The sequence below is a fragment of the Salvia hispanica genome, chromosome 3 (assembly GCF_029641045.1).
Source record: "Salvia hispanica isolate PSC_SH4W2 chromosome 3, Shi_PSC_v1, whole genome shotgun sequence".
NCBI classification, from domain to species: Eukaryota; Viridiplantae; Streptophyta; class Magnoliopsida; order Lamiales; family Lamiaceae; genus Salvia; species Salvia hispanica.
The window spans coordinates 38823738-38836959 of record NC_142694.1 but is presented as its reverse complement, the minus strand read 5'-3'; the positions used below and the strand labels follow the sequence as shown (position 1 = coordinate 38836959).

At 38.2% G+C, this 13222-nt stretch overlaps 2 pseudogenes; one reads left to right on the top strand and one right to left on the bottom strand.

Annotated features, from left to right (window-relative positions):
* Nucleotides 1-2068: 2068 nt before the first annotated feature.
* On the top strand, nt 2069-5471 carry LOC148930718 (putative late blight resistance protein homolog R1A-10; annotated as a pseudogene).
* Nucleotides 5472-5870: 399 nt separating this feature from the next.
* On the bottom strand, nt 5871-6464 carry LOC125221208 (LEAF RUST 10 DISEASE-RESISTANCE LOCUS RECEPTOR-LIKE PROTEIN KINASE-like 2.1 pseudogene; annotated as a pseudogene).
* Between the last annotated feature and the right edge of the window lie 6758 nt (nt 6465-13222).

Sequence of the window (13222 nt, the reverse complement as noted above, 5' to 3'; positions counted from 1 at the left end):
GATTCTGTAGCGACCTCAGCTCAACAGATTCAGATTCAAGATTCAGAAGGGTGCAGCAAGAGGAGTACGACAACTACGACCTCAAAGTAATCAAAAGCATGCTCCACCATTGGTAGTGGAGTATTATTTATTGATCCCAACTTATGGTTATTAAACAGTATGTCTTCTGCAACTCGGAAGATGTGCGTGCTTCACCCCAATTGATGTCACTTGCTTGATCTTTTATATGCACTGGTGAGGAGATTATACCTCATATCTTTTCCTTATTAAGATCGGCTAGGGTGTTAGATGTAATGGAAATGGTAGTCGAGGAGTTCCCAGATGAAATATTACAACTTGTGAACCTACATTACTTAGCCTTCTCCTGCACTTCGGGTGTATCTATTGGAATATCAAAATTGTGGAATCTGCAAACCTTGATTTGTGGACAAACGACGAAGCTTAAATTGCCATCTGAAATATGGGAGATGTCTGAGTTAAGACATCTCAGGTTGCTCACAGTAATTGTAATTGAGGAAGGATACGAGATAAGATTTGTTCATAAGAGGCTACAGTCAATTTACAATGTTTGGATAACTCCTTCACTGATTAGGAATGGTTTCTTTGAGATCATCCCAAATGTCATAAAGGTAGGAATCTATTACATCGACACACCCGACACTGAAGTTGATCTTAGCCATCTTCACAACCTCGAAAATTTAAGATGTCAATTGAGTTGAACATAGATGGTAGCCGTTTTTTGAACAAATTCAGATTTCCATGTAGTACTATAAAGTTAACAATATTTGACTGTATGTTTCTTGACAACTCTATGTGGACTACCGAATCTGGAAGTGCTCACTATAGGGGATTGTGTGTTTGAAAGAGACGGAGAGGCAAAGGAAAAAGAGTGGGAGGCGGCAGAAGGAGATGAATTCCCCTCATTTCTGTTTCTGCAACTCGAGTCCTTAAATATAGTGCGTTGGAGAGCTTACGAGACCAACTTCCCTAAACTCCGGGAGCTGCATGTAATCAGATGCAAAGAGCTAGAGGAAATCCCCAATGACATTGGAGATATCCCAACTCTCCAAGAAATTTGCATAGATGAATGTGGCGCTTCTGTTGTGGCCTCAGCACTACAAATTCAGAAGGTGCAGCAAGAGGAGTACGACAACTATGACCTCAAATTTTTTATTTATGATTAGAAGCCAAAAGGTAAAAATGCTAAACTCGAAGCAATCAAAAGAATGTTCCATCTGTTCATACACACAATCTTGTCCTTAATATTCCTTTTGCACTTCTGATTATTAAACTGTATGTCTTCTGTATATGGTATATCATTTTCTGCGACTCGGATATTTCAGCAATGCGCAAGAATCGCTCACAGCTCGAGCTGAACGTATGCACTGCAATAGAAGGTATGCATTTTCATGTTTGTAAGATTTAGATTGGGTATTGTACTTTTGTAGTGTAGTCTTCTCTCTTAATTTGATTGCAAATTGTTCGTCTTTTTCAGCTGCTGCTGCTCTTATGTCGCTTGCAATATGCTCATAAACATCTCGTGATTCTATTCTTATAGGATATGGTTTCTGCTTGTTTTTATACTTTGGGATTGATTTGTATTACTAAGTACTTTTTTCCCTTTTGCAAAACATAGATGCAAATTTAGTACTAGGAAGTTGCTTTTTTTAGGTATTTTGTGTTTGTGATTTTTCGATGACAAAAAAGGGTTTAATTTTAGCTTCGCGAACCCATCCTTGCTTTCTGCTTCTTACCTTTCCTTTTAGGGTCTGTTTGGTAGACCGAATTTGCCTTGAATTAAAACATGTGTCATCCATCAATGAGACTATTTTTAGTGGACTGAATTTGGTTTGAAACAAGACAAAACTGAATTTCAGGCAATGGACCATTTTCATACACAAGTAATATCACTCTTAACGCCATGCAATAATAGAGTAAAGATATTTTAGACCATTTTTAGTGGATTACAAGTTATGTAGTGAATTAGTGATAGATTAATTGTGTTCTACTCTCACTACTCAAGAGATAACTATTTTTTCTCTCATTTCTGAAAAGATAACTGTCTTTTTTGCTACAAGAAATCTGGAAGAAAAAAATGGCATACAATCTTCAATCTCTGATCACCATCCTACAGCAAACCCTTCATCCAGAGCAAACCCACTGGACTTTTGATCACAACAAACCACAGCTCGAATCCCTGCTTGAAAAAGCTGAATCTCTGATGCAAATTCTTGAAAAGTCTTCACTCTCCCAAATTTTTGAGAGCCAAATCAGAGAAACATCATATAAAGCAGAGGATATTATTGAATCACAGATGGTTCATCAAATGCTCTCCAACCCAGAAAGCAAGAGCTTGACCTTTTCCACACCATATGTAACAGCCCGCCTTCCTAGGGTACAATAAATGCGGCGACTGCTACCAAACGGACTTGAAGAAATGAACGAAGGCTAGGGTTTCAATTAAAGAGTGTTGACCAAAAGATTAGATAGAACTATCAGATTATTTAAAACAACAACTTCACCTAGAAACTTGAATAAGAAAAAGGAAGATAGAATAAATGACGTTCAAGAATCTCAAGAGTATGACATAGTTTCCAAGACAAAAACCACAAGATAGTCTAAGGCCTCTAAACCGAAAGGAGAGTGCAAAATATTCCAAATAAACATAAGTGTATCAAAAACTTAGCGGAAAGCGACCAAGAGAAAGAATAGTTATGTATGAAGACACAACTACGCTTGAAGTTCAAAACAACCATCTTAATTAATTATCATGCTCAACACCCGCCACCGCTCGTCATCGTTCAACCTGCACATAAGGAAAACACATGCAGGGCTGAGTATTTTGAAATACTCAGTGAGCTCGTTGCCAAAACATTTTATAAGTTATGCCACCCTTACCAAGTGAACTCGAGTTTTAAGCAGTTATAAGAGAATATCACGAGTATCACAAAAAATATTTTCCATAGACTGACCAGTCAAAATAACTCCCCATTTTTCCTCAACAATTCAATAATCACAATCATTCCATGGTGCGATGAAAGTGTGGCCACACTTTTCGCCCACGAGACCGGCCGACTAGCAAGGACGGCTCTCGATCCCCTCGTGTACACAGCCTGGTAGGGTTTGCGGCCCATACTCAGACCCGAATTCATTAAACATATCCATAGCCCTATAGCCCAATGGAGCGAACTCTCAAGCTGGGCATCAGGCGCACAATATCACAACAAAACAGACATAGGCATGGCATAACAGTTAAACCACCCTTATTTCTCCACATTCATATATTTGCACATAAAAGAGTTTAAGAGTAAAGCCCACCTCGACTACTTAGGTTTCAAGTATGTTCTTTCCTTTATTATTCGGCTTCGCAACTGAGGTTTCACCCTTTTAATCACATAGGCACATATCACAAATCAAATTCAACACAAACTCCCAACTCATGCATGTCTCTACACTTTCCCTTTTCCCATCGATTTATCTTATAATTACCAAACAAAGATTCTGTTCATCATATGACTTTCATTCGTATCTGGACTCTAAGTCTAACATCAACATATATCGCACAAGGGTGTTTAGCCATCAAGCACACACCACACAACACAACACACACACACACGACACGCACGCACACACACACCACGCACACGCCACACACACATACTACATGCATACATATTTACATATCCCTTTTATCCCACTTTCACTCAAACAAGATGCATGAGGGTTCAAGAATACCGATTAATCGGTTAGAAAGAAGAGGAATCGAGTAGAAAGAAGAAAATCAATATAAGAATACCTTTTCAAGAAAAACGAACGGTAGAAACGGAGTAAAGACTTGGTTCTTCAAAAATCTTGAGGCTCAAACTCTATTTCTTCTCAAAGGATGGAGGATTAATGGAGTAAAGTAGAAGAAAATTGAGAGAGTGAGGAGAAGAGGGAGGGGCGAAAATAATGGGGTAGGGGGCGAAAATTATGGGGCTTAGGGTTAGGGGTTTCTCTTATTTATAGAACTCAATAAAATCTCTAGGTAAATAAATAGAATATTTGGTAAGTTTTGATTCTACACAATAAAATATTGTGGAGTAAGGAAGAAGAAATAAAAATAAGATCTAGGGTTCCCAAGGCATGTAGGTTTCGAAAATTAGGCTCTTTAATTAGCCAAGGTTTTGTTTTGGTATATTTTACGGAGTAGAATAAAATATCACGGAGCAAAATAAAAATAAGAATTCTCCCAACTTGGGATTGAAATAGGCATGTAGTGCCCTTTTTAAATAAGGCATGGATTTTTAATATTGGCTAAAATAAGATAAGGCAAGATCTCTTGAGGTATGGAAAGATTTGGTAGAATATTTTAATTCTAGGTATGGAAGGAAATCAAATAAGGGGTTAACTAAAATAATTCTCTCATTCCCACAATAGGTGATTTTCGAAAATCACCAAGAAATAAAGGGGGCTCGATTTTTCCTCCATAAAAATAAGGAATGAATGGGTCTTGGATTTAATTTGGATAAATTTCCCATGAATTAAATTAAATCCGGAAAAAATAGAATTCCTTCTTCAAAAGCCAAGGGGGTCGAAAATCATAAGAATTGGGTGGCTAGTATTTATGGAAATTTTCTCTAATATTCTCACTCACCCATAAACAAATAATTCATCTCATAAATTAATAAATCACATGCCACATCATATAATAAACAAGTTTGACTTTTCAAACTTCCAACGCAAACCCTAGACTCGACTCGGCCATACCATCTCATGCAATAAATGCATTCATAAATATTTCACGTCTCTACATCGTCAAAATAAATTCTAGGGCTCTAAAATTAGGGTTCGGGAAATCGAGATGTTAGACCATATCTGCAACAAGTCACTCAAGAGCTGGATTCTGTACTGGCTTTGATGGTTGAGAAGAGGACGACTTCATCAGATTTGCAGCAAGCAACTCAACAACTTGAATCTATGAAGCCCGTGGAAGAATTGGAGGAAAAGAGTGCTTCTTCCTCGAGATCTAAGAGTGATTTGGTGGGAGTTGATGCAGATCTGTTGGAGTTGAAGGATCGTCTCACAAATATGGAGAGGAAGGTGAAGATCATACCCCTCGTTGGTATGGGTGGAATCGGTAAGTCCACCCTTGCTCGAAAACTTTATGAAGATCCATATATTGTTTCTCACTTCGATTATCGTGGTTGGGCTGCAATTTCGCAAGTTCCAAATGTGAGGGAAATTATGTTGAGTTTCTTCGTGAGCCGAATGAAAAGGTCAGCAATGAACTGATTGGATGCGGAGAAAATGAGTTGAAAGAAATATTGCATAAGAGAATGTTTGGAAGAAGATACATGATTGTGTTGGATGATATATGGAGTACGGGAGCCTGGGATGAGATAAAGATGTATTTCCCAAACAATAGTAATGGGAGTCGAATTGTGATCACCACTAGGGATTCTGACGTGGCGGAACATGTTGGAGACTAAACAAACAGGATGACTCATTCAAAAGATTAGTATTCTACGAGAGAGCGTTCATTTAGTCCTTAAACCTCACACCAATTGTTCTCACAACTGATGTAGGACATTGAGTCCGTAACAATGAACCACCCTTAAGGCCAACGTCCTCGTTGGTCACGGTTGGTTCATTGTCTGGCCACCACTCCGAGTTGGCACCAAACTCGTGGTGATGTGATGGAGGCTCCATTTCTAAATCCAAGTTCTCAATTCCATTACACCAAACACACATTAAAAATGAAAGGGAAATTGGTACACAACAAATTTGATACAAGCAAGAGATTGATGGATGGCTAAAGATGCCCATCCGTTTCAAGCAAAAACATCAACATTGGATAATACAAATTCAAGCTATACTAATCTCAATGACTAAGTGAGAGATGGATGCTCCGGAATCTTCAAATCTTCTACATGACCTTCCAACATCTCCAACACTGTGTTCATTGATGGACGATTATCTGGATTCATTTGTATGCACCATAGATCAACTTTTGTCATCTTCTCAAGAACAATCTTTCCAATCACATTGTCATCATCAGTATTGTTGTTCTCTGCTTCTCCAGTTACAATCCCCTCGCCTTTGTTAATGCAATCGTATATCCAATCTGGGAAATACTTTGTTGAATCATCTTTTTTTCTCCTCAACTCTCTATTTACGCCCGCCATCTGCATCAACAACATCCCAAAACTATACACATCGGCCTTGTTAGACACTAGGCCAATGCTTCTGTTGATGAGTTCCCGAGCAACATAGCCTATAGTGCCTCTAGCAGCAGTCATCGTCACTGTGTCCTTTTCTACCGAGCATAACTTTGCTAACCCAAAATCGGAAACCTTGGGAACAAACTTGTCATCAAGAAGTATATTGTGAGGCTTGGTATCAAAATGCAAGATCTTGATATCACAACCACAATGCAAATAATGAATCCCTCGAGCCACTCCAACCACAATCTTGAATCTCATATCCCAATCCAATGAAGATGCTTTCTTTGGTTGAATATGTACTTGTCAAGAGAACTGACAAGCCCGGAGGTCTCCCTTCACTCTCTCAGAGTGCTGTGGTGGTTTTCGTATGTAATTTGGAGTGTATCCAACTGATCAGGAAGAGATTCCCGACCCAGCTGAGTCGTTGGTACGATAACCGGGACCTGGCTTCAAACAAGTTTCCTCAACCCACTTCTACTGATTAGTATAATGGAGGTAAGGATCGATTCCCACGAGGATGGACACGTTTTGATAACTGCAGTGACTTTCCTGGGTGTTTTGGTTAGCTACCACGCTTGGGTTGAGATTTTACCTAGACAGGAAATAAAGGTGGCACTCTACTGACTAGTAGGCGTGAAAATAACAGACATGTGGGAGTGTTCGTGAAAATAGGGGACAATGTGTCTCAGAGGCATATGAAAAGTAGACAGTTACTAAAAGGGGAAATTTAGACTACAAGGCATATTTGGTGGCTGGGTGGTTCTCTGACAGGTCTGGGCAGTACATCTGAAAAGTAGGGAACAAAAGCAAAAGTAACTTAAAAGTAAAGTGGTTCAAACTAAAGTTGATTTTGACGTTTTCTTCTTCACCAAGTATTAACAGGAATTCAGATAAACACTAACACCATGACTGAACTTCAGACTCACAAATTCAAACTCAAGATCCATCGATTTAAATGCTCAAACTTAAATTAAACAGTGAAACTGCAACTTTACTTCTACTGACTGACATGCAAGGTGGTAATCACGGCGCAGAAAGGAAACTCATGCACGAAAACTTGACTAAACATAGCTACCACTTTGAATCAACAACTCCCGATAAGAAAACACTTAGAAATTGAAAGCAATAACTAAATCTAACTTTCCTAGGCAGAATGAAGCAAACTCGAACTAAAGTGACATGCGAAATAGAAACTTCATAATGTAAATGTTGGAAAATAACAAAGTACTTCAAAAGAGCAACAGCGATGAGTGTTTGCAAATAACTAACGACGAAAACAAGTAAACTTTAAACTAAGTAAGCGATTAAGATTGTTTGTGCCACTCCGGGCGATGATACTACTACACTGCTACGATAACTGGCTAGATCGGCGGACTGATGACTTCTCCGGCAAACTCTTGGACGTCAAGTGACCATGGCTGTGGCGAGGAACGAGAGGTAAGATAATGCTGAAGGACTGATCTTCTAGAGAGAATTCTACTAAGTGTGTTGAGAACCGAGAACTTCTAACCGAACTCTAAGGAACCAACTCTAAGTGTGATTGTCCCCTTTTTTCTCTCTCCAGGTGGCTTCTTTTATAGGGAGGCTTGCCCTTGCTTTTAGGGTAGACTTCTCCCGCGTTTTGACCTTTTTGCCCTTGTCAATGATCATCCCAGCTATCCTCCTTCTCCATCTCGAGCCTTTTCTCTGGCATGCATCCTGGTCAGTATCGCACCCTTCTGGCGCCCTTTTCACTTGCGTCACCTGAATCGTCTCCTACTGACTTGGATCCTTTAATTCCTGCACACTTAAGCAACTGTTTTGCATATAATATATGCATTTCACGACATACTGACCAGTAACCAAGGCTTAGAATACAACTTATCAAGAACCAGTTGGCATGAAATCGAGAATGAGGACGCCTTGGATCTCTCTGCACAATATCCAACAAGTTGGAAAACGTTGACTTGATGGATCCTCCCAATTGTTCCGATTTCATTGATGAAATCTTTATCTTTTATTTTGGCTTTTCCTAAGAGCTTGGCTGCTACGTAATGGCCACTTAGCGTGCCATAGATGATCGAAAATACTACCATAAAGTATTTTAATTTTATATCAAAGTTACACTAACAATGAATAATAAATACAATTATCACTAACGACAAAGATCATTATCACAGACAATGTTGTTCAACGGCCAACAAATGACAAAATCGTTGCAAGTTACAGAATTATTCTATCACCAAATAATAAATTGCGCATTTAATTTCAAAAGTACTCGTGTTTATTGAATATTCGACAAATGTCCACCAACGACAAAGATCATGTGATAGTTATTATAGTGCAATGACCTATAGACGGAAAATATAATTGTAATAACATAAATAAGAGTTTTACCATAAAAGACAAGCTTAGCTTAATTTAAATTAGTATTATTATTTCACCAAATGACGAATATAACATAAGATTAGCAGTTTAGTTTTATTGGTAAACTAACAACAAAGATCCTCGTGATAATTACTGTAACGACCCGCCCTTCTAGGGTATAATAAATACGGCGATCGCTACCTAGGCAGACTTAAAAGCAACAAGAACATAGGCTAGGGTTTCATTTAAAGGGGTTTGACCAAAGTAATTAATGAACTATTTAAGCAATAAGACGACGGCTTAAGTAAGAAAGTCAATCATGAACAGATATCATAATTTGGGTCAAATGACGAGGGTTTAATATAATCCACAAAAACGCAGTATGTCTCAATATTCTAAACCATAAGGAATAAGTTCAAACTCAAACAAACGATAATAAGTTTCAGGTTTCAGCGGAAGTATCCAAGAGAAATGTGAAGCCATGTATGAAGACACAACTACACACGGAGTTTCAAATGATCATGTTATTCAATTAACTTGCTCAACACCGCCAACCGCTTGTCGCCGCTCAACCTGCACATAGGGAAACACATGCAGGGCTGAGTATTTAAAAATACTCAGTGAACTCATGTCAAAACATTTTAGTAGATATGCCATCCTTACCCTAGTGAACATCGAGTTTGCAGTTATAAAAGAATATCATCGAGTATCACAAAATAATTTCATAGACTGGCCAGTCAAACAATTCCTCCCATTTTCTCAACAATCAACATTTCCATAGTGCGACGAAAGTGTGGCCACACTATTCGCCCACGAGACCGGCCGACTAGCAAGGACGGTGATAAGGCTAATTTCATGCATCGGTTAAGTGGTGAAAAACGCTATATTTTACTGGGTCTAACACAGTTTTTAAGCCAGGTGTGTGACAGAATCGCTAGATCCAGGAGAAGCCAGAGGAAACGGACTAGCGAAGGAAATGAAGGAAAATGAGCAGAGGTGAAGGGAAAGGAATGGCTAGAAGAAGGGAGTCAATAGCTGAGGGCAACAAAGACTATCTATACCTCGCTGGTCCCCACTTCAACGCCTATAAATAAGGAGCATGCAGCACACGCCAGAGACATTCTCGCTCTTAGCTCACACACAATACACACACTTGGGAAATGGGAGTTCTGGGGTAGTCTAGGGTTTGAAGGGTCTCATCTTCCGAGAAAGTCAGTCGTAACACCGTCCGCGTGAGGGCGAAGAAACAATCTACTTTCATTCTGTTTTTGCACTTTATCTCGTTCGAACTTCGCGTTTTAGAAGTCGATTGGGTTGTTGATGTTGCTGATTATCTATGCATTCGTTTAGTTTCTGTCGTGATGGTGTTTATCTCGTGTTGATCTACGTTGATTCTGTTTTGTTTGAAGTTTTAATTTCGACAGCTGCATGTTAATCTCTGTTTTGGTTAATTTTGTGCTTAATCTTGTGAATTTGGTTGTAGATCTGTGTTGTTGTTGTTGATCGGAGGTTGTTTGTTGAATATGAAGATATGGATTTATTTTGGCCGGAGTTTGTGTCGGATGCTTGGATCTGGAGTGGATTTAGCATTCGAGGTTGGATTTGAACAGGGGATTCAACTTGTGCATGGATTTTTGAGTTTTCTATTTCCTTTCTGTTTTACTTCGTCTAGTAGCCGTAGATCTGTTTAGTCCCTAATTGTTCTTCGCTAAATTGTTTAATTCCAGTCTGCTCGTTTTCCGATTACGCTTCCGCCTGTTTCTGCTGAGTTTTGATGCAATTTGATTTGAAGAAGATGATGTCGCTGTTAGTTAGTACTTTAGTTAGTTGTTTTCCCAGCTTTTCGTCCGTACTCTGCTTTTTCAGCCATGGCCCCCACCGTCAGTTTATTTCCCAGGTCTAAGTAATTTAGAATAGTTTCTTAGATCTAGTGATTGTCTCGATTTCAGTTTACATGCATGATTTCTGTTCTGCCTAGATCTAGTTGTTAGCGTAGCAGATTTCAATTCCAAGTTTAGTCTAATTTCCTCAACCAAAAAAAATGCGTGGCAGCAGCCAAACCAAGAATAATTTCCAAATCCTTGAGCATATTTAAATTACGCATCCGTCTCTGTGGGATCGATCCCTACTTCCCTGTGCTAATTTTTAGCATAAGTGGTTGAGGGTTTTTTTGAGGAAGTATTCTGTGTGTCCGACGACCGAGATTTTCCAACGACCAGTGAGCTCCTAGACCTTGTGATCTAGTGGATTTGCTGGACCTAGGAAACTTGTTATTCTTTTCTGTGCACACAGTCTAAACAGCGATCTTCAGACGGCTCCCGATCACAACTGTGTACACTAGCCTGATAGGGTTTGCGGCCCTACTCAGACCCGAATTCGTTTATATAGCCCTATTGCCTAATGGAGCGGACTCACAAACTAGGCATCAGGCACACAACATAATCAAAACAATCACAGGCATGGCATAGTATTTTAATCCACTCTTATAACACCATAATCATTATTTCGGCAGTAAAAGAGTTTAGTAAATAAAGCCCACCTCGACTCCTTAGATTACAAGTACGCTCTTCCTCTTGCTATCACGCCGAGAGAGCGAGTTATCACCTTTAATTTATGCGTATCACAAATAAGTCTCAATCATTGATTCAAAAATCATGCATGCTCCTAACGTTTCCCTTTTTCCATCAATTCGTTTTAATATCACCATTCAAAATCAAGACATGATTATATTATCACTTTTATTCGCACTACAACTCCAGATCTATCACAAAACATGTCACGCATAAGTGTTTCACAACACACATCACACGCACACACACGAACACACACGCGCGCACACCGAGGCATGCACACACATACATATGCATCCCATTCATCAATTGGTTTCCCCTTTTCACTCGATCTATATGCATGAGGGTTCAAGATTAATCGGTTAGATGAGAAGTGATAAATCAAAATACATCTTCTTGATAAAAACGATCGGTAGAAATAATGTAGAATCTTGATTCTTCAATAATTCTTGAGGCTTCAACTTGAACTCTTCTCAAAAGATGAAGAAATCTTGAATAAAATAGAAAACAAGTTGAAGAAGAGTGGAGGAAGAAAATAACGTGAAAGAGGGAGAGAGGGAGGCGTGTAGTGTGGCTAAGGTTAGGGTTTTTCTTTCTTATTTATAGAGTTCAAAAATATAATATCATTAATTAAATTTGAGAAGATTTGATGGTGGAAGTTGGCGTAAATTTTGAGAGAAAAATAAGGAGTATTCGAATTCTAGGCTATTTAATTAGCCTATGATTTTATTTTGGTATTTCACGAAGTAGAATAAAATATTACGGAGCAGAATATAAATAATGAATCCTCCCAAATAAATAGGAAAGTGGCGTTAATATTGATTCCTCCATAAGGAATCAATTTCAAATATTAATTAAAATAGGATATGGCAAGATTTCTTTAGAAGGGAATAAATAAGAGATCAAATAATATAATAAAATAATTCCTTCTCCCATAAATAGGATATTTTCGAAAATCTCCATGTGTAGGCATAGGGGTCGAAAATTTCATGGAGGAAATAAGGAATAATCGGACTTTGGATTTAATTTGGATAAATATCCCAAGCGAATAATTAAATCTACGAAAAATAAAATTCCTTTCCAATAAATAGAGGTGGTCGAAAATTCCAATTAAATAATGATGCTCCTATTTAATCTCACTCATCCCTTAGGAAATACTTCACCACAATATTATTTCACCCCGCCACAATATTCACACGGTCACATCATAAATTCAACCCTTTTTTACTATTCCACCTCCACGTCACATTTTCAACGACCTTGACCATTCCACGGCCACGTCACATTTTCCACAGTATTGACTACTCAATTCAATCTCAACTCCAAATCGCAATTAGGTCACAAAGAATCATGCAATTAATTCACCCATCAATTATTCCTCATACATCAAAGCATTAAAAGCATTTAATGCAAAAATTTTATGACTCGAAAATTAAGGTTAGAAAAGGTGGGGTGTTACAATTATTGTTCAACAACCGACATACGGCAAGGAATGTTGTAAACTGCATAAAAGAGTTTCAGCTTAAAAAACAAGCTTAGTATAACCCATGTCATAATTAATTTCACTCTCACCATTCATTAAAATTCAAAATTTGGGATAAAAAATAAGATCTCTACCTTTCTATACAAAGAAAATCATTTGACTTTGCTTATAAATGGGATCCCATATCATAGTTCCTACATTCCAATTTTATGAAACTAAACATAATAACCAATGTTTTAAAAATCAGACCGGCCGGCGAACCGGCATCGCTACTGGTTCACTGGTTCAACCAGTTCATTGGTCGAACCATCGGTTGAACCGGAATATATAAAAACACATATATTATATATTATTAAATACATATAATAACATATGTGAATAAAAATAAAAAAATGGCCTTATAAAAATATCAAAAATGAAATATTTCGACCATGACTGCAAACAAGATTTTTCCACACTGCCATGCCATGCTTGTCACTTTGTCAACTTGCACTAATACTTGTGAGTTCAAAAACAAAAATACATGAGACCAATAATTAAACAAGTCTTGCAAAGTACACGAAGTCTTTAACAAAATACATGAGTTTATCAAAATACCAAACTACTAACTCAGAACA